Raw genomic sequence first — 22,958 nt, forward strand, 5'->3', positions numbered from 1 at the left:
TTATTCCTGCCCTGCAACTAGGTTCATCAGTACCATTTTTTTTTTTTTTTTTTAGATTCCACATATATGCGTTAGAATACGGTATTTGTTTTTCTCTTTCTGACTTAGTTCACTCTGTATGACAGACTCTAGGTCCATCCACCTCACTAAAAATAACTCAATTTCGTTTCTTTTTATGGCTGAGTAATATTCCATTGCATATATGTGCCACATCTTCTTTATCCATTCATCTGTCGATGGACATTTAGCTTGGTTCCATGTCCTGGCTATTGTAAATAGTGCTGCAATGAATATTGTGGTACATGTCTCTTTTTGATTTATGGTTTTCTCAGGGTATATGCCCAGTAATGGGATTGCTGGATCATATGGTAATTCTATTTTTAGTTTTTTAAGGAACCTCCGTACTGTTTTCCATAGTGGTTGTATCAATTTACATTCCCACTAACAGTGCAGGAGGGTTTCCTTTTCACCACACCCTTTCCAGCATTTATTGTTTCTAGATTTCTTGATAATAGCCATTCTGACTGGCATGAGGTGATACCTCATTGTAGTTTTGATTTGCATTTCTCTAATAATTAGTGATGTTGACCCATCTTTTCATGTGCCTCTTGGCCATCTGTATGTCTTCCTTGGTGAAATGTCTATTTAGGTCTTCTGCCCATTTTTAATTGGACTGTTTTTTTTTTTTGATATCGAGCTTCATGAGCTGTTTATATATTTTGGAGATTAATCCTTTGTCTGTTGTTTCATTTGCAAATATTTTCTCCCATTCTGAGGGTTGTCTTTTTGTCTTGTTTATGGTTTCCTTTGCTGTGCAAAAGCTTTTAAGTTTAATTAAGTCCCATTTGTTTATTTTTGTTTTTATTTCTGTAACTCTAGGAGGTGGGTCAAAAAAGATCTTGCTGTGGTTTATGTCAAAGAGTGTATTTCCTATTTTTCCTCTAAGAGTTTTACGGTGTCTGGTCTTACATTTAGGTCTTTAATCCATTTGGAGTTTATTTTTGTGTATGGTGTTAAGAAGTGTTCTAATTTCATTCTTTACATGTAGCTGTCCAGTTTCCCCAGCACCACGTATTGAAGAAGATGTCTTTTCTCCATTGTATGTTCTTGCCTCCTTTGTCATAAATTAGGTGACCATATGTGCATGGGTTTATCTCTGGGCTTTCTATCCTGTTCCATTGATCTATATTTCTGTTTTTCTGCCAGTACCATACTGTCTTGATTACTGTAGCTTTGTGGCATATTTTGAAGTTGGGGAGCCTGATTCTTCCAACTCTGTTTTTCTTTCTCAAGATTGCTTTGGTTATTCGGGGTCTTTTATGTTTCCATATGAATTGCAAAATTTTTTGTTCCAATTCTGTGAAGAATGCCATTGGTAGTTTGATAGGGATTGCATTGAATCTGTAGATTGCTTTGGGTAGTATAATCATTTTCACAATATTGATTCTTCCAATCCAGAACATAGTATATTTCTCCATCTGTTTATGTCATCTTTGATTTCATTCATCAGTGTTTTATAGTTTTCTGAGTACAAGTCTTTCGCCTCCACAGGCAAGTTTTTTCCTAGATACTTTATTCTTTTTGTTGCAATGGTAAATGGGATTGTTTCCTTAATTTCTCTTTCTGATTTTTCATTGTTGGTGTATAGGAAAGCCAGAGATTTCTGTGCATTAATTTTGTGTCCTACAACCTTACCAAATTCATTGTTTAGTTCTAGTAGTTTTCTGGTGGCATCTTTAGGATTTTCTATGTATAGTATCATGTCATCCACAAATGGTGACACTTTTACTTCTTTTCCAATTTGTATTTCTTTTTCTTCTCTGATTGCCGTGGCTAGGACTTCCAAAACTATGTTGAATAAGAATGGCAAGAGTGGTCATCCTTGTCTTGTTCCTGATCTTAGTGGAAATGCTCTCAGTTTTTCACCATTGAGTATGATGCTTGCTGTGGGTTTCTCATATATGGCCTTTATTATGTTGAGGTAGGTTCCCTCTATGCCCATTTTCTGGAGAGTTTTTATCGTAAATGAGTGTTGAATTTTGTCAAAAGCTTTTTCTGCATCTGTTGAGATGATCATATGGTTTTTATTCCTTAATTTGTTAATGTAGTGTATCACATTGTTTGATTTGCATATATTGAAGAATCCTTGCATACCTGGGATAAATCCCACTTGATCATGGTGTATGATTCTTTTAATGTGTTGTTGGATTCTGTTTGTTAGTATTTTGTTGAGGATTTTTGCATCTATGTTCATCAGTGATATTGGTCTATAATTTTCTTTTTTTGTAATATCTTTTTCTGGTTTTGGTATCAGGGTGATGGTGGCTTCATAGAATGAATTTGGGAGTGTTTCTCCCTCTGCAGTTTTTTGGAAGAGCTTGAGAAGGATGGGTGTTAGCTCTTCTCTAAATGTTTGGTAGAATTCACCTGTGAAGCCATCTGGTCCTGGACTTCTGTTTGTTGGAAGATTTTTAATTATGGTTTCAATTTCATTACTTGTGATGGGTCTGTTTATATTTTCTAATGCTTCCTGGTTCAGTCTTGGAAAATTGTACCTTTCCAAGAATTTGTCCATTTCTTCTTGGTTGTCCATTTTATTGGTATATAGTTTTTTGTAGTAGTCTCTTATAATCCTTTGTATTTCTGCGGTGTCAGTTGTGATCTCTCCTTTTTCATTTCTAATTTTATTGATTTGCATCCTCTCCCTTTTTTTCTTGATGGGTCTGGCTAAGGGTTTATCAATTTTGTTTATCTTCTCAAAGAACCAGTTTGTAGTTTTATTGTTCTTTGCTATTGTTTTCTTAGTTTCTATTTCATTTATTTCTGCTCTGATTTTTATGATTTCTTTCCTTCTACTTACTTTGGGTTTTCTTTGTTCTTCTTTCTCTAGTTGTTTTCAGTGTTGGCTTAGATTGTTTATTTGCGATTTTTCTTGTTTCTTGAGGTGAGATTGAATTGCTATAAACTTCCCTGTTAGAACTGCTTTTGCTGCATCCCATAGGTTTTGGGTCATCATGTTTTTGTTGTCATTTGTTTCTAGGTATTTTTTTATTTCTTCTTTGATTTCTTCAGGGATCTCTTGGTTATTTAGTAGCACATGTTTAGCCTCCATGTATTTGTGTTTTATACAAATCTTCTTCCTGTAATTGATTTCCAGTCTCATAGCGTTGTGGTCAGAAAAGATGCTTGATAAGAATTCAATTTTCTTAAATTTTCCAAGGCTTGATTTGTGACCCAAGATGTGATCTATCCTGGAGAATGTTCCATGTGCACTTCAGAAGAAAGGGTATTCTGCCACTTTTCGGTGGAATGTTTTATAAGTATCAATTAAATCTACCTGGTCTATTGTGTCATTTAAAGCTTGTGTTTCCTTATTTATTTTTTGTTTGGATGATCTGTCCATTGGTGTAAGTGGCGTGTTAAAAGTCCCCTACTATTACTGTGTTACTGTCAATTTCTCCTTTCATGGTTGTTAACATTTGCCTTATGTATTGAGGTGCTCCTATGTTGGGTGCATAAACATTTTTAATTGTTATATCTTCTTCTTGGATTGATCCTTTGATCATTATGTAGTGTCCCTCCTTATCTCTTGTAATAGTCTTTATTTTTAAGTTTATTTTGTCTGATATGAATATTGCTACTCCAGCTTTCTTTTGATTTCCATTTGCATGGAATATCATTTTCCATCCTTTCACTTTCAGTCTGTATGTGTCCCTAGGTCTGAAGTGGGTCTTTTGTAGACAACATATATATGGGTCTTGTTTTTGTATCTGTTCAGCCAGTCTGTATCTTTTGGTTGGGGCATTTAATCCATTTACATTCAAGGTTATTATTGATATGTATGTTCCTATTACCATTTTCTTAATTGTTTCGGGTTTGTTTTTGTGGGTCTTTTTCTTCTCTTGCGTTTCCCTCCTAGAGAAGTTGCTTTAGCATTTGTTATAAGGCTGGTTTGGTGGTGCTGAATTCTCTTAGCTTTTCCTTGTTTGAAAAGCTTTTGATTTCTCCCTTGCATCTGAATGAGATCCTTGCTGGATAGAGTAATCTTGGTTGTATGTTTTTCTCTTTCATCACTTTAAGTATGTCCTGCAACTCCCTTCTGGCCTGCAGAGTTTCTGCTGAAATATCAGCTGATAACCTTGTGGGGACTCCTTTGTATTTTTTTTTTTTTTTTCCCTTGAATTTAATTTTTGTTAGTTTGATTAATATGTGTCTTGGTTTGTTTTTCCTAGAGTTTATCCTGTATGGGACTCTCTGTGCTTCCTGGACTTGAGTGACTATTTCCTTTCCCATGTTAGGGAAGTTTTTGACTGTAATCTCTTCAAATATTTTCTCAGACCCTTTCTTTTTCTCTTCTTCTTCTGGGACCCCTGTAATTCAAATGTGGTGCATTTAGCGTTGTCCCAGAGGTCTCTGAGATTGTCTTCAATTCTTTTCATCTTTTTTCTTTATTCTGCTCCTCGGCAGTTATTTCCACCATTTTGTCTTCCAGCTCACTTATTCATTCTTCTGCCTCAGTTATTCTGTTATTGATTCCTTCTAGTGTATTTTTCATTTCAGTTATTGTGTTGTTCATCTCTGTTTGTTTGTTCTTTAGTTCTTTAGATCTTTGTTAAACATTTTTTGTATTTTCTCAATCCATGCTTCCATTCTGTTTCCAGGATTCTGGATCATCTTTACTCTCATTTCTCTGAATTCTTTTTCAGGTAGATTGCCTATTTCCTCTTCATTTATTTGGTCTTGTAGGTTTTTACCTTGCTCCTTCATCTGTGGCATATTTTTTTTGCTGTCTCATTTTTTTTTTTTTTTTATGAGTGGAATTGTATTCCTGTCTTAGTGGTTATTTGGCCTGAGGCTTCCAACACTGGAATTTGGTGGCTGTTGGGTAGAGCTGGGTCTTGGTGCTGAGATGAGGACCTCCATGAGACCTCACTCCAGTGAATATTCCCTGGGATCTGAGGTTCTCTGTTAGTCCAGTGGTTCCAACATGGAGCTCCCACCACAGGAGCTTTGGCCCGACCCCCGCCTCGTGAAGCAAGATCCTGCAAGCAGCATGCAGTGGCAAAAAAAAAAAAGAGAGAGAACAATAACAAAGTAAAAAATAAAATTAGGCTAGGAAACTAACAGATATGTTAGAAAGAATATAAAAATAAAAATATAGGTGAATCAACAACCGGAAGGTACAACAGTACCACAATAGTAAAAAAGAGAAGGAGGGAAAAGAGAAAAAAAAAAAGGCAAGGGGAAAGGCCTTGGTTGTGGAGGGCAGGGCCTAAGCAAGGGCAAGGTTTGGGTGGTGGGTGGGGCCTATGCTTAGGACCCACAGGGCTGGAAAAGGCCCTGGGGGCTGTGGGGGGTGGGGCTTAGGCTCAAGGAACAGAAGGGGCCCAGGCGTGTCCCCCCACCCCTCGTCTCAGAGGGCGGGGGACCTCACCTGGGAGCCCAGCAGGCTTCCTGGTCTCGAATGGGCGGGGCATTCCTGCTCCTCCTCTCCTCTCCTGCTCCTCCAGTCCTGGAGGGCCCCTCCCACCTGCCTCTCCTGTCCTCCCGTTGGCGTCCTTCCTATGCCCCCAGGACCAATGTGGCCAGGGGTTAGGGGGTCCTTGGAGGGCAGGGGACCGGCCTGGGAGCTCAGCAGGCTCCCAGGGCCCTAGTGGGCAGGGCAAACACCCTCTGCTCCTCTCCCACTCCTCCTGGAGGGTCCCTCCTGCCTGCCTCTCCTGAGCTCCCCTTGGCCTCCTTCGTATGCCCCCAAGACCAATGCGGCCAGGAAGGTGGGGGTGCCTTGGAGGACAGGGGACCAGCCTGGGAGCTCAGCAGGCTCCCCGGGCCTGAGTGGGATGGGCAGTCACCCTCAGCTCCTCTCCTGCTCCTCCGGAGGGTCCCTACTGCTTACCTCTCCTGATCTCCCTGGCCTCAGGGGCGCTGATCCTGTCTGGCCTCCACTTCTCCTCCCCGCTCTGTCCCCCACGTCCTACCAGTTCACTTGGGGGCTCCTCCCATCTCCTTGGGTGTCAGGGTCCCTCACCAGTGGCTGGCAGGTGCCCTAGTGGGGAGAAGACGCTAACTTGGCATCTTCTCACCCCGCCATCTTGACTCTGCCCCCTAAAAACATATTCTGCATATTAGTCCTTTGTCAAATATATGTTCCACAAATATTTTGTCCTAGTTTATGGCTTACATCTTTATTTTCTTATTAACATCTTTTGATGTGCAGAAGTTTTTAATTTTGATGATGTCTAATTTATCCATTTTTTTCTTTTATATGAAGTTACTGCTTTCTTTGTCCTAAGAAACTTTTGCCTACCTCAAGTCATGAATCTTACCTCAGTGTTTTCTTCTTAAAGCTTGGTGGTTTTAATTTTGGGTTTTTTTTATATAAATTTATTTTATTTATTTATTTTTGGCTGCATTGGGTCTTCGTTGCTGCGCACAGGCCTTCTCCAGTTGTGGCGCACAGGCTTCTCATTGCGGTGGCTTCTCCTGCTGCGGAGCTCAGGCCCAGTCATGCGGTCTTTAGTAGTTGTGGCTCAAGGGCTCTAGAGCGCAGGCTCAGTAGTTGTGGCACCCGGGCCCAGCTGCTCCACGGCATGTGGGATCTTCCTGGACCAGGGCTCGAACCCGTGTCCTCTGCACTGGCAGGGGGATTCCTAACTACTGTGCCACCAGGGAAACCCAAGCTTGATGGTTTTAACTTTCACATTTAGGTCAGTGATATATCTGAAGTTAGATTTTGTGTATGATTTGAAGTAGGGGTCAAGGTTCATTTTCTTTCTTCATTATGAACATTTAGTTATTCCAGCACCAGTCTGAAAAACAATAGCAACAACACAACTTTCCTTTACCCATTGTTTTGTACCTTTGTTGAAAGTCAAATGACTGTGTAAGTGTGGGTCTATTTCTGGCTCTCTATTCTGTTTCATTGATCTGTTTGTCAATACCACAGTATCTTTATTACTGTAGTTTTATGCTAAGTTTCTAAGTCAGGTAGCGTCAGTCCTCCAACTTTGTTTTTTTAATATTGCTCTGAATAGTCTAGATGATTTGATTTTCCTATAAATTTTAGAATGAATTTGTCAATTTACATTAAAAAAAACAAAACCTTGTGGGATTATGATTGGGATTACATTGAGTCTGTAGGTGAATTTAGGAACAGTTGATGTCTTCATAATATTTATTTAGTCTTTTCATCATGAACTTATTTTCTTTCCTTTTATTTAGATCTTCTGTCATTTCTCTCAACAATGTTTTTTAGTTTCTAGTGTAGAGGTCTTGCATATGTTTTATTAAATGTATTTTATTCTTTTCAGCACTATTGTAAATGGAATTTTTTTTAACTTGTTGCTAATTGTTTGCTGCTAATATGTAAAAACACAGTTGTTTTTTTATAGTAACCTTGTATCCTGTGGCCTTGCTAAATTCACTTACTAGTTCTTAGTATGTGTTTGTAGATTCTTTAAATTTCCCTATATAAACAATTATGTTATCAGCAAATAGATGAAAGCTTTTCTACTTCTTTTTTAACCTTCATGCTTTTTATTTCTTTTTCTTGCCTATTACAATGGCCAGGACTTTCAGTACTATGTTGAATAAGAGTGGTGAGAATGGGCATCCTTGTTCCATTCTTAATCCTAGCACGTGGTTCTCATTTTTTTAATATTAAATAAAATTGTGGTCTCATATTATAGTAATTGTATTTTTAGTGTTTGTTGTTTGAGAAGAGGCATATGTACACATGGATTTATAGACTTCTTGCAACAATTGACATCTCCATGGGCACTAAATTAGCATTTTGCTCTGTGCAAAGCCAGTGTCTTTTTTTAATTTTTGTTCGTTTCTATGATATAGTTCTAATGTGGTTTATAAGTTTTTCTATTTGCTTTCTAATATAAGCACAAATTTTTGGTTTCTGCATATCCCTTTTTAAAAGGCTAAATAATATTCCATCAAGTGATTGAACTGTAGTTTAGTAATAGTAGTACTAGTAGGGGTTCCTTATGATGGATTCCTAGAAGTGGAATTACTCTTCCAAAGGGTTTGAAAGTTTATGTGGCTCTTAATATACATTGCCAAGTAACATACTGATTTGCAATGCCACCAGCAGTGTTCAAGCCTGAGAAATCTTGAGTTTCTCCTGTCAGACACGACTTCCCTACCAGTTTTCACATGGGCTAGTTTCTGCATGTGGAGCATAAAAGCCCTACCAGTGACTTCACCCTTCGCTGTGCTTCCTTTGGGAGTAGGCTTGTCTCTCAGAAGCAGGGTACTTGAGGACTTTTTCATGGGAAATTTCTCTACATGAAGTTCAACTCCTGACCTTTAAAATCTGGAGACAAACTGGTAATTTATCTAATTTTGCTTACCATCCCCATTATCCACTTTGGAACTGTGATAGTCTTTTCTGGCTTTCAAGTATACTTAGTAGAGACATCACGCAACATATAGGTAGTTCAAACTTTCATATAGTGTTAAAAAAGTGTCTTCTCGGGGAAGAAAAGCCCAAGATGGATGTGATTAGGTCATCACTGGTTTGACTTCAGTTCTGTAAAAGTAAGTTCCATTGCAGTAAATTTCATTTTTAGTTGTATTAGAAAAGCAGTAGGAACATAAATAGCTTTAATGCTACCCTACCATGATGTCACTCCCAGAAATACAACAAAATGTGAAGCCGTTAAGTCTTTTTACTTTTGTATTTATGATATTCTCTCTCACATTCATATTTTAGAAAACTGAGATCATGGTATTTTGTAACCTAAGTTAGTCATTTAGTGGTTTTTTAAAAGTCTACTTTTTTTTGACTACTTTTATTATTTATATTACTTAAAAGTTTTATTTACATGTAGGGATTCTCTATTAAATATTAAAGTGTTGTATGGGCTGAATTTTTTCTAGTTTATTTAATTTTCTATCTGCTTATAATGCTATTATGTTTTTGAAATATGAATGTTTAATTTTTATGAAGTAAATCTACTATTCTTTTTCTTGCTTTTAGGCAAATTGATCTTCTCTTAAGATACCTGATTTCTAAGATCAATTCAGTGTTCCCCATATTTTTTTCATGTTCTTTATGGTTTCATTTTTTACTCTGTGAATTTTATTGCTGATGATTTCATTCATCACTTCAAATGTACAAAGCACTGTGGTGGGGCCTGAAGAATATAAAAATGAATAGAGGTGATTTATAGTCCTAAGGAGCCTACCAAAATAGGGAGGATGAAACTTATTCACAAATAACCATAGTAGAGGTCAATAATTAATAAGGGTCCTTTGCAAAGCACAAAGTTGTTCACAGGAGAAAGATCTCATTTCCAGATAGGAGTTTCTTATAAGGTTTCTTGCAGGAGGTGACATTTGGGCTAGGTCTTTCAGCCAGTAGAAAGAGGAAAAAAGATGTTTAAAGGGTTGGAGACCGGAAAATATAGCTCAGGTCAGATTTGAGGATTAAAACAATAAACAATAAAAACAAACATTCATTGAATATTTCCTCATTACCAGGCACTTTAGAAGCATCATTTTGTTTAAACCCCACAGCAATCTTAACGAGGTTAGTACTATTAATATTCCCACTTCTTTAGGTATACAAAGTCTCTGATGGGTGAAGTAGATTGCCTAAGATAAGTCAGCTGGTGGAACCAAGATTTGAACCAGATCTGTGACACTCCAAAGCCTGAGCTCACAATTAAAAAGCTAGTTTGGAGCCAGATTTAAATGTAATAATAATGGTCTTTCAGATTTAAGGGAATCATACCCTTAAAGACAGTCTGTGTTCAGCACAGAAATGTAACAAGGCTTGTGTTTTGTGTGCTTCTAAAGGAAAAAAACCCCCAGAATATCTGTAATATGCTAGCTTTGACTGTTATTCTCTATCATCACATGGCTGAAATTAGACTCTCTCTTTCTTCTGGAGAAAACATTACCTCCTCCAATAAAGGAAGCTTTGCCTATTTATTTTATTAAGGGATCTGTAAGAAATGGATTCTTCACATAGAGTATGTAGAACTTTATGCTGTTCTGCTGCAGGTATGATGTTTCCTGAGTATTGCACTGAAAAGAATTCCTTTCATTATGCTTTTTTAGAATGAGACATGTACATTTCAAAATAAGCAGGTTGATAGTGACCACATTTGGTATCTTCTCATTTTAAAAGACAAGGAGGGTGAAGAGCAGGAGTAGTGTACTCACCCTAGACTTGTACTCACCTCTGCCAGGAGATGTTTTTACATAAGAGAGAAAGAGTAAAAGGGATAATTTGAGGTCTTTAGTAAATGTCAGTTTAAAAACAGTAAGAAACTCCATATTATAGAAGATATAAGGGGAACATGGGATTAAGAAACCTACTATTGCTACAGGTAGGTTTTATTTCAATAGTCCTTTGAACCCTTTCTGTTCTCAATCTCTTACTTGTTTCAGGAACCCTTTCTGTTCTCAATCTCTTACTTGTTTCAGGATCTTCTCACATTTAGCTGATTACTTTACATTCTACTTCACTGAAAAAATTGAGAGCTACCTTCCTTATAATTGTCTCCATATCTTTACTCATTCTGTCCCACACTTCTCCAAGCTACCCTTCCATCACTTGATTCTGCTTCTCTTCCCATTCTCACTTCTGACTGGTTGTCGCTCAGGACACTTGACCTTGGCATTCTCTTGGTCTCTCTGAGTCGTAGTTGCCTCACCTCTAAAAGTTGGTGTGGGGTAGTGTTAGGGTGACAGCCAAGTGAATAAGGTCTTTTAACTTTGTAAAATGTTATGACTGTCTCTTGTATCTTTAATGTCTCCATAATTTATCCCTTTTGTTTTGCCCCAGAGACATATTGTTGCTCTGGTCTCCCATTCTTCACTTCCTAAAAGCTAAAAGCAGCAACCACTTTTTATCTCACTTCCTCCTAGAACTTCTCTCTCAGTGCTCCTTTTTCTCATTGCCAGACTTCTCAGAATTATCTGCCTCTAATTTTTACTGTTTGCTTTCTTCCAGCCTTTATAGATTGGCTTCTATCATTACCACTCTTCTGGAATTTATTCTCTCAACTAATGACCTCCTGATTGTCAAAATCAGTAGCCTCTTTCTGTCCTTAAACCACTTACCCATTCTGCAACATTTGACACCATCAACTTACTGATCTTCTTCCATGACTGTTTTCACATTCTGTCTTCTCTGACTTCTTCCTCTGGCCCTCTAAATGTAGATATTCTTCAAGTTTTTACCTTAGTCACCTTCTTCTTTTATTCTATATTTTCCCCTGAATGACTGCATCCACTCACATGACTATCTTTATCTCTCACCCCTCCACTGCTAATTCCAATCCTACATTTCAATATCTCTAGTCCAGGCCTTTCTCCTAAGCTCTAGCTCTCCTTTTCCATTTACCTGTGAGAGATTTTCTCATGAATATCTTAGCAACTCCAACTCAATATATCTAAAACTAAAACTTGCATCCTCCTTTCTCCCTCCCTTTATAACTCTCTCTTTTCCTCCCACTAATCCTCCTCACCGGCCCCATATAAAAACAAGACAGACAAACAAAAAGGCTTGGTCTTCCTCTCTTATCCCATGATGAATAGTTAATGGCACTACTGTCTTTCCATTAATCAAGGCTGGAGTTAACAGGTTGTTCATTCATTCATTAAACATATACCTTCTGAGTGAGTACCTGCTGTATTCCAGGTACTGTTCTACCATCTTGGAGTACGTTCAAAGATCCCGGCTCTCAAGGAGACAGATGGTATACAACCAGCATAATAAATAAATTGTATAGTTGATAAAGGTGAAAAGATCAGTGGGAAAAAGAGCAGAGTAATGGGGATCAGGATTACCAGGGTTATGGATAAGGGCTTGCAAATTTAAGTAGGGTGGTCAGGGTAGACCTAACTGACAAGGTGACATTTGAGCAAAGTCTTGATGGAAGTAAATGAGTTAGCTGTGCAGATATCTGGGGGAAGAGTGTTCCAGGAAGAGGGACCAGACAGTGTAAAGACCCTAAGGTGGGAGCAGGTCTGGCATGATCAAGGAATAGCAAGGAAGCCAGTGAGGCTAATGCAGAGTGAGCAAGGGAGAGAAAAATAGGAGATCAGGTGAAAAGGGCATTGGGAGGCTATTATAGGGACTTGGCCTTAATTCTGGGCCAGAATCAGGAGCCACAGCAAGGTTTTATGCTGAAGAATGACATGCTCTGACTTACATGTTAAAAGGATCCTGTTGTTTGCTGTATTAGGGGGACTATAAGGAGTAGTGGTAGAAACAGGGAGACAAGTTAGACTAAGTGCAATAATCCAGGTGAAAGATGTTGATGACTGAGACTAAAATGATAAAAGAGTTGGTAAGAAGTTATCAGATTCTAGGTATATTTTTTTTTTCTAGGTATATTTTTAAAGAAGAGTCAATATGATTTGCTGACAGATTGAATGAAGGGTATGAAAGACAGTAATTGTGGATATGAATGACAAAAATTATATGAATGCCAGAGACACTGGAGGATGAAGTGGAAACTCATTGTAAAGGAGGGGAATGGGGGAAGAGAGAAGTTTAAGAACTAAACTTTGATCACCACTCCCCAGTGGTGTCTTCTAGTCTCATGGCTTTAGGACACAGACTGATATGGCATTATTTGTTTAATGAAAGAATAAATGATAGAAATAAAGAATGAAAGATGACTACATAGGAGAAGACTGAGGAAACAGAACTACTTAGCGATTGACAATTTTATTTTTGTTTATTATAAATTTATTTATTTTTTTAATTTTATTTATTTTTGGCTGCGTCGGGTCTTTATTGCTGTGCACGGGCTTTCTCTAGTTGCGGCGAGTGGGACTACTCTTCGTTGCGGTGCACGGGCTTCTCATTGCGGTGGCTTCTCTTGTTGCGGAGCATGGGCTCTAGGCGCACGGGCTTCAGTAGTTGTGGCATGCGGGCTCATTAGTTGTGGTTCGCGGGCTCTAGAGCCCAGACAGTAGTTGTGGCACATGGGCTTTGTTGCTCTGTGGCATGTGGGATCTTTCCAGACCCATGTCCCCTGCATTGGCAGGTGGATTCTTAACCACTGCGCCACCAGGGAAGCCCAGGAATTGACAATTTTAATAGAGCAAAATGAAGTGTCTAGCTTTATCCCAATTTAAATTTTTTTTTTCTGTAGTCTAAACTGGCTGAGGTCAATGCAGTTGTGTAAGCAAAACTGTTGATAGAACCTCTCGATCATCCTTTCTGCCATTGTGTCGAGTAAGTGCTTCTTTGAGAATCTTTTGTGGATTGAAGGGATTTTAGGACCTCCCCAAGTTAAATCCCAAGCCTCCACAGAGTATCGTGTCCAGAGCCTGGGCTTTCCTAGATTTTACAGACTAGAAAACAGAGACAGACCATGACAGAGGATTATTTCCCATTTTCTGCCGTCCTCCAGAAATTGCCACATTGTCTCCATGTGTGAGTGATTTCATCGTGCTGGCTCTGCGGGCCCTGAGTGAAATCGCCAGCAGCCTGTGCGGGGGTTGCCACTCCCCACGCCTCCTCTGGTTTTGTCCTGCCATTCTGGTAGATCAAGAGAGCCAAAGGCAAGTGTCCGATTTCCCCTTTTGCTTGAACGAGGTACCAGGAGGTAGTGCTTTGTGCTGCAGATTATGCTGATTGGTACATGTCACAGTGAGACCTGGCACTCTCCCAAAGAATCTGCTGCATTAAGAATTTGATTCACTCCAGATAGTTAAGCTTGAAAGTTGTTATGTTCTTGATTTAACTTGAGAAATGCCAGGAAATTTAATGTTAAGATTGTTACTCGGCACTCATTTTGATAAAGCTTTAGCTAGTATTTAATTGTTATTTCTATTTTTGGCCGTCAGGGAAAATTTTTAAAAGGTTAGTTTCTAGAAGTGGTTAACAGCCTGTGTAGCAGGAATATGACATGCAGCACCAAAATGATGGACTAGGTAAGTTGTATTTCAAGGGATGATTTATATCAGTATCTGCACTATTCTAATAGTAATGTGATATTTCCTTTATTACTGAGGATATACCTATTTCTGACCCTTAGATCAATGTGGAAAAGTATGTTTTCAGAGAGTAAATAACCATTAACTTAAAATTCAGGTCTGGAACAGGAGTAGTCATATAACCTCACAAAATATTTTCTTGGGGACAGGAGCTCTTCTGTACAAAAGCCAAGCACTGTTTATTCTTAATTTACAGAAAAAACTTGTGTCTGGTTTTTAAGACCAGAAGTTGCTCAAACAGTACAAACTTCCAATTATAATATGGATAAGTTCTGGAGATCTAATGTACAGCATGGTGATTATAGTTAATAATATTCTATTATATACTTGAAAGTTGCTAAGAGAGTAGATCTTAAATGTTTCACCTCCAAAAAAGAAATGGTAATTATGTGACCCGATGGGGGTGTTAAGCTAATGCTGTGGTGGTAATCATTTTGCAGTTGTTAAGTGTATCAGATCAACAGGTTGTACACCTTAAACTTATACAATGTTATGTGTCAATTATATCTCAATGAAGCTGGTGGGGAGAAAACCCAGCTAATTCTAATCTAATTCTAAAAGTAGAATTAACCCAACAAGGATTCTGTGTTTAGATAAATGAATACATGGATCCCAACTGGTGCTTCTGGGCTAAAAGCAGTTGGGAGCCAAGGGGGTGGAGAGTCCCTTCGGAGGTCCTGCCTTGCTCTCTGCCATGGAGCTAACATAAGTCAAACCAGACAGTGACTGGTGGCCCATACTGAAGACCTTTAATGACTGAGCAGATCTCAATCTCTGTTTCTTTCCCATTCCTGTTCAAGGATTGAGCACCTCTGAACTCTTTTTTTTTTTTTAGCATTGCTTTCAGAGGTTTTATCACATTCTTCCCAACTTTAGCTTTCTGCCCAGCAAGAAGAGAAGCCTTCTAGCTAATAAGCAGCTGTAACACAGGGAGTTGAGGTTGTTTTTGTTTTAAAAAAACAAAACAAAATGGCAGCAGTAGAGCATTGGTATTCATAGTTTTGACTGCGAGCAACTCAGAAGGCCCATGACTTGTGGTGATTTGTAATTTTTCTGAGGGGTAAGTCAGTCTAATGTGTATGTCTAGCACACCTCCCACATCTAAAATTCACCACAGCTTTATTCTGCATTCACGTGCCAACTAACTTCTACAATGATAAAAACATGTTTCTCTGTGGGAAACTTTCCTGAAAAGAAACCCAGCTACAAATGCTGTAAAATAAATGAAGATTTGATAAACAGACCTAAAAAGTTATTTGCAAATTTGAAAGATCTTAAATTTTTCTGGACTTGCCTCACAAGAGTTGGCAGCATTCGGACATGAAAATTAAGGCAGAATCTTTTCTGGCTTTTGATAAGTGATGTCTTAGGATGTGTATCAGTTAGTTACTGCACATTAACTTCTTCTATGGAACTATGATTAGACAATATTAGATTGCCTTTTCATAAAGAGACATAGCATCATAAAAGAGAGACCAAACCTAAAGATGATAAAAGGACAGATTACTAAAAGTGATTTTTGGTGTTTGTTTTTTTTCTTGTTAATACTATAGTTAAAAACCCAAACAGCTTACTGTAATTCCCAGGAAATAACATTCATCATATTTTTGAAAGTGCTTTCACAAAAGAAAAAGATGATGAAAGAGATTCTACCCACTTGAGAATCAGATGACCAGGATGTGGGATACTTAGGAACTGATTGTCATATCTGATGTCTTACACAGTGTTCTAACACACGCTGCATGAAGTTTTGGGCCAGGCTAGTAGAGGTAAATAGGAGGTTTAAGAATCTGAGATGGTACCTAACTTCCCACAGCTTCCTGTGGAGGCAGTGCAGTGCCAGACTGCTGAGGGTTCCGATCATGCCTATTTGATCTGGGAAAGTCATTCAACCTCCCTGTACCTCATTTCCGTATCTGTTAAATGAGAATAATAATAGTACCTATCTCATGGGATTGCATGAATTAATATACATAGAATTCTTAGCACCTGGGAGAGAGTAAACCATTGTTATTGCTATAGTCATTGCTATTATTTTTGTTGTGATTGAGAAGGGGCTGTCAAGCTAACTTAAAAGAAAAGGCGGGGGGTGGGGGGGATTGATTTACAGCTGTTAGTTTCCGAGGAAAAAAAATGTTTTACCATGTGAGCCAGATATAATTAAATTATAATATAATTTAACATTGTTAATTAATGTTAACACTGGGTCCTGGAATTGAAGAAAACACTGGTTTCTCACCTGAGTATCTGGAGTAGCCTTGTAGTACCCAGTGGAGCAGAAGTGAGAGGGAGTTGCCGACCAGCCATAAAGTTGTGCTTGCTTCAGTCTCTTCCAATCTCCAAAGTATTTGCCCTTCTTCTCTTCTCTTCTTCAGGTTTAGATCACTCAGTCTGGAGCCTGAAACTCAGTAGGGTATTGATTTAGTCTCCCATTATCTCCCTTCTCCCCTTCCTGTCCCCACTCTAGCTATGGATTTTAATCTTAGCCTGTCTTCTGACTCTGTGTGACCATAAGCAAATCACTTTGACCTCAATTGCCCACTCTTTAAATGGAATAAAAATGGCTCTGCGCATTCAGAGAACAACTGGGGAGATTTATGGAAATGCATTTTCCAATTTCTTAAAAGGAGGATTCCTTGACAGGATGGAATTCATAGTAAAAAGGCTATTTCCCAAGGAAGAAAGTTCTTTATTCCAGTACATGGGCTTTACCACCTAGTAGTGCCAGAGCTGTTTAATTTCAGCTCTGCTATCACTAGCCTGTATGTTTTTGAATACTACTTTTTTATTTGCCCTCCTCTTTCAAATATGCACAGGCACTAATCCACGTTATGGCTTTACAGACAGTAAATTAAATTACATGAATTCTGAACACAGTGTTTTTGAGCTGTAGAGAGTCTGCAGCCTTTGAAACCACTAACTTAATTTTGTATAACTCTTATTCGGTAACTCAAAAAGAGCCAAACTTTTTCCTTTTGAATTTGGTTTAAAAAATAATAATAAATTGCTCCCAGGCAGTGGCCCTGGGTGCCAGATTTTATCTGGGATCTAAATCTTCTGTCTACATTGAAAATCTGCCAAAGTTAAGAGGTAAGCAATGCTAATGAAGATGTGATATATGACTTTTACCTTAGCTACAACCTTGTGGTCTCAGCTATGTGACTTTGGGCAGGTCACTTAATCTATCTGAGTTTAGATTTCCTTATCTGCAAATTTATATCCACAATAAATTGTTGAGAGAATTAAATGAACTTTAAATCTTTATTGAGCACTTTCGAAATATCTATTTGTCTGCATATAAAATCCTACCTCTAAAAGAGCAGATATAAGTGGAAGATTATTCCAATATACTGTCAGTACTTAAATTAGAATAAGTTCATTCAAGGCAAAAGCTCTGTTACCATCTTTCATAGAGTCTTCTTCCACAGTAAATAAATACTTATTGAAGAAAGCTGAACACTTTTCTAAATTATTTTTAATTCACTTTAGCATTTTGTCACATTCCTTTGAAGAGCCTTGATTTTAGCAAATCTTTATCATTTGAGGATGTTGTGTGTGTCTGTGTGTATAAGTATGAGCATGTTTAAAACAACCCAGACTCAATGGAAAGAGGATGATCACACTGAGTAATTGGGTTGTTTGGGGGTTTTCTGTGTTTTTTTAATGGGGATTATTGTTTTAACAAGTGTAATAAAACTGATTTTCCTTTGTCACTTGTAAATTTATTTCTAAGGCAATTTCTAAGATAAGATTTTAGAAATCTTTAGAGCAATAATCACAACATTTCAATACGTGATGCTTTCCCATTTTTATATACTCACACTCATTTGGATGTGTGTGTATATATATACACACACACACACATTTGGTTTTTTAAATTATAGCTTTAATTATATCATAATCACACAGTATATCATACCTAGTAAGTGGTTCTGAAATAGGAAAAGCGACATACAAATCGATGCTGCTTATTCTTTGTGGCATTGGTTATTATTTCACTGATCTTACATATTTTGTTTGATGTAACTATATAAGCAACGTCTTCTTCAACTATTTCTCAAGAGAAGATCATCCTAAATCTCACACTTTTAGAGGATATCACATTTTAACTGGCTTTTTTTTTTTATGAAGTCAATTCCCTGTACTAAATTGGTAAAATAAAATAAAACAGCTTTCTAAGAATATGTTTGTTCTCCTACATACAATTAATGCAACGTGCATCGAGTATCCAGTTTCTGTGCACGTATCAATGTAACAGACTTTTGAAAAAGGAGGAAACATTTACTAAGTTCTTCAAAGTTAGAAGCAGGTAAAGTCTGATGCTTATAAACCAAGTCTTTTGGAAGACAAACTGCATTCCTTAATCTATGGCAGCTTCTCCTTTTTGGTTCTTCTTGTTTTTTTCTGCTGCTCATAGATCCAAGAGTGTGTTTAGATGCAGGAGGTGCTCCAAAGACACTCCGAATGTTTCCAAGCAATGACACTGAAAGTGCCCCCCTGCCACCCAGATAGCTGCATACCATTTAAAACTATACTTTCAGGTCAAAGTCTGTAAGGGCTTTCAGAACAACCTTGTTAACCCTTTCTGAAAGGGTTACATTTTTTAAAAGTTTATCTGCAGTATGTAAGTTTTCAAAAGCTGTTAAGTTCTTATGAAAAATTACTTGCTATAACTTTCCATGGCTGATGATATGCTAGCAAAAGCCATTTCAGTATCACCTTCACTAGGTACCTACTAGCTTCTAATTAAGCACAGTCGGTTGTTCTGTGGGCCTCTCTGTAAATGCACTCTACTTGAATTTACTATTACTTGTGGATTTTGCACCAGCGAAGATTTTTAAGGATTCTGGCCCAGTTCAGTTTCTCGGTTTAACAAAGAGGTTAGAAATTGGAAAAGATTCTTTGATGATGATTAAAGTGCAGTTCACACTGCCACCCCTTTGATTTGACTGCTGAAACAGCAGATGTGGTAAAGCCACACTCCTTTAAGCGAAACTAAAGTGTGCTGCTAACACGCTCACCTGGGTGAATTTCAGCTCCTGGTAGATAGTGTAAAGGGGTAGCAGGTTTCCCTCCTTTGGCACGTTGGAATTTATATTTAGTCTTTATTATTAAAAGCAGTAAATTTTTAAATATATATAGAATCTGTGGTTTTCGGTATAACAAATTATTGCCGAACTTTTGTGTCCCACCTCTTCCTCTATAATCACAGTTAAGAAGGCCAGGTTAGCTCTTAGAGTGTAAGCTCTCTTTTAAATCATTGAATGTCTGCCTGTATTGCAAATAATGACCTGCTTTATCTGTAACTACTTTTTCTGAAATGACTGTGCTCTTGCATTTATTGGTTTATTGACGTGATTACTTTAAAACAGTAAAACTAATGGATAAAAATAAAGTATAAAAGTCTCTTTTAAAAGTGTCCTGAGTGGATAGACAACTAGAAGTACTTTGCCCTTGCAACATGGTTCTTTACAGAGTCTTAAATCTGGTGTGTTTAGCCCACAAAGCACATGTTAATATTAAGTTGTTTTTAAAGTGATGGAGTTGCATCACCATGGTTCTTCTGTGCTCTGAGGGGTATCATGTTGCTTTAGTGTAATGAGTCCTGGGCTCCTAAATTTTTTTCTCCATGCTGGAAATGATTACATAAAACTGAATGGCTATATCTGAAGTCTTATGAATCTTGAGAATTTCTTATTCTTCAGGAAAAATATTACAAAGACTTTTCTTATTTTTTGAGGGGGAAAACTTGAATTTGTAACAAGTTTCTGTTAAAAATATCAGCGATTTTAGGTTATATAGCATTCTGTTTGAAAAACAAGCAGTCTTTCTGCTGCAAGGTCTGTATTTTAACTTTGTGCAGATGTGTGCTGAAAGAACATGATGTGCTTATTTGTTGCATTTATGCTACTTTCTTACTTTAAGTAAGATGGATGAAATTACATATTAAATAAAAACAGCAGGTCAGACAGCAGTCCTTAGCAAACTGAAAAAGCCTTTCAGAGACAGTGGAGAAAATGAGACTATGATTTTAATAACGCATGGACTTTTGAGAGAATTGTCTACTTAAACGCATATATATAATAAATTCTCTGTGGGATTTATCAGTGTTAACTGTCTAATGTTTAAAACTAATCTGCCATTAAATTGTGTTGGTGAAATGTTACCCAAAGTATTGTTTTATATCTTAACCAAATACAGCACTTTAATTTTGATGTAACTGCGGTTATAAACAGACACACACTGATATGTATAGCATGAAACTCCAGTTAGTGAAAAGAGCTGTGTGGCCTTGGGCAAGTTATTTAACCTCCTTAAACATCAATTTTCCCTTTCTGTGTGATGTGATACCTACCTTTCAGGATTATTGTCAGGATTAAATGAGAACATCTATCAAGCACTGTTTTTTCAGAACATGTCTTACGTTCACATAAAGTACAGTGTGTTTTTATATGGTACTTTTGAGCCAGAAAGTACTTTGTATTGAGTATTTCTTATACTCAATTCTAAAATGAAACTGTGTATTGGACATTACTTATCACACTCGATTCTAGAGTAAAAATTCAGAATAATGTAGAATAAATTATTCTTACGTTATTTAAAGAACGCATGTTTATTGAGTGGCTACTGAGCAAAAAACATTGTTTCCTATCATTTACAGTTGAATATATTTGAAATCCAATAATGGAGAGGTCAAACTCAAGCTATTCCCAGTTCATTTTATAGTCCCTCTCCCCTTTTGGTTCCTGTTTTCCTTTTTCTGCAACCCTGTTGTAACTTTAAGAAAGTTTTCAAAATAAAAAAGCATCTGACTTTGTTCCATAGTCATTTAAAAATAGGGTTGATCAATACTGAAGCATTAGCTAGGAGCACAATTTGGTGCTTTTTTATTGATTTCAGTTACCATTGCCCTCAGGCTTGTGTGTGTGAGGATGAAAATGATATATGAAATATGCACCCAGGTTAAACAAACCAATATTCTTTGTACATCTGTAACCACTATAAACAGAATTCTTTATATGGAAGTGACTTTAGTAGCAGTTAGTTACACACACACACACACACACACACACACATACACACACAAAACGTTATGACTCCAAGTAGCCTCCTGAGCCAGTGTTTTTGTTATTGAGACCAAGACTTGTACATTGCTTTGGGAAGTTTCTGCTTTTTAGTTACTTTTATTAGTTATAAAATGCTATTCAAGGTTATTATAGATTTTCAATTCATGAATATACTTTTTTGGCATTTTATCAGTTGATTGTAAGCCAGAATCTTGGGGATTTGAAAGATGTTCTGCTAAATAGCCAGTTGCAGACCAGTCAGGCCAAGAGGGTGAATACCAGGGAAATCTGCTCAGCAGGACCTATCTTATTTAAAAAGTTGTGCAAGGAAGTTGGCTGTGGGCAGAGGTTGTCATGTGTCATCTGCCCCATCAGTCAGAACTTTAGCAGCTGTTCCCCATCACTAGGGCCCTTACGTGCTACTGCTCATCCATCAGCACTAACAGATACCGCTGCCTCTCCGTGGGCCAGGGAAGCCATGGACACACAGAGGTAAAGTGTGTATCTCACTGGCCACCAGTTGGGATGGAAGCTCATTTAAAAAAAGGGAGCCCAAGCAACAACTCCTTGGTCTTTCATTAAACCCTTAACCAAAATATATTCAAGAAAATAAGTTCGATTTTGGTGAATCTGTTTTTGACTTAAAATACGGCTTTGGAAAGGTAGGAGGATTGCATGTTCGAACCCAAAGAGATGCCCCTGGCTAAATGAGAGTTGAGAGAGCTTTCTCCAACAGATAACAGATTATCACTACCAGATTATCACTGAAGAGGCCTTTTCTAGTTGAACACAACAATGTAAGAAAAGACTGAAAATCACAAGCATTCCTTTTGTGATCATGCAGCAACCTGACAAGTGGGATACCTCTCAATTCTGATCATAGACAAGCCTCCGTTTCCTTTTCCCCTGTTTGTATTCCAGAGACATCTTTAGAGGAAAGGATTTGAGGGCATTAGTATCACTATCTGTCTGATTACTGTGTTGACATTTTTTAAGAGCCATTAATCATAGGAAATGGAACTTGATGTAGAAAAATACCCAGCCAAGGAATATCAAGAAAGTAAGCTACAACCTAATATTCAGATGAGATTGAAGGGAAATTCAGCTTAACCCTATAATTGTTTTTTTCTTAATTAACTTATTACTGAACTCCAAAGCTAAGTAATTGAGAGGCAGCTGTACAAGCAAGGGAAATGGTAAACATAGCAAAGGGAAATTGAGAAAGACAAATGTTTTTATTTTATAAATATTGCAGCTATATAGTATGTAAAGAATATAAAGTAATATTCATCTTAAGATTATACAATTGAGGTCTTGCTTGCACTGCTTCCATTTTGGAAGAAAGTTACTTTTTCTTTTTGATAATCCCCTCATATTTTTTCTGTTGACTCTGAATGCTTAATGTACTTGATATTATTTAGTCCATGTGAGGCTTGACTGTTGATGGAATTTGAGAATTATTAGGTTGAGCGTATGCTTGCACAGGTAACGCTGTCATCATGGGTACACAGAAGTAAAGAGCAATGATCTGGCATATGAGTAGAGTGATTTATTTGTCAAAAGCTGGCAATGCTTGTTGGATGTTTTGCCAGATTTTGATAGCATCAATTTATTGTTTGCCTAATAGATAATTTAAATTCAAGTAAGTTTTCCCAACTGAAATTTTGGGAAACATGAAGCAAATATAGGTATCCTTATTTAGAAAATATATATGACACTAAACTCTAATGAACATTGCACTGTAAGACGTTTCTGGTGCTGATTCTGAGCAGGTGATTCATTGGAAAATGGCACAAAAACCTAAAGTTATCCCCTCCCTTTTTTTCCCCAAGACACATCATCTATCATGGCATGGGACACATAGTAGATTTTCAATAAAGACCAATTGATTCATTGATATATGGATCTGAGATG

General features: G+C 37.5%; 1 protein-coding gene across 1 annotated transcript in view; it reads left to right on the plus strand.

The window, feature by feature from the left end:
- SRBD1 (S1 RNA binding domain 1) overlaps positions 1-22,958 on the plus strand; it is a 237,638-nt gene that overhangs the window by 210,267 nt on the left and 4,413 nt on the right. The gene's annotated exons all lie outside the window — the stretch shown is intronic.

The sequence above is a fragment of the Balaenoptera ricei genome, chromosome 13 (genome assembly GCF_028023285.1).
Source record: "Balaenoptera ricei isolate mBalRic1 chromosome 13, mBalRic1.hap2, whole genome shotgun sequence".
Classification (NCBI taxonomy): domain Eukaryota; kingdom Metazoa; phylum Chordata; class Mammalia; order Artiodactyla; family Balaenopteridae; genus Balaenoptera; species Balaenoptera ricei.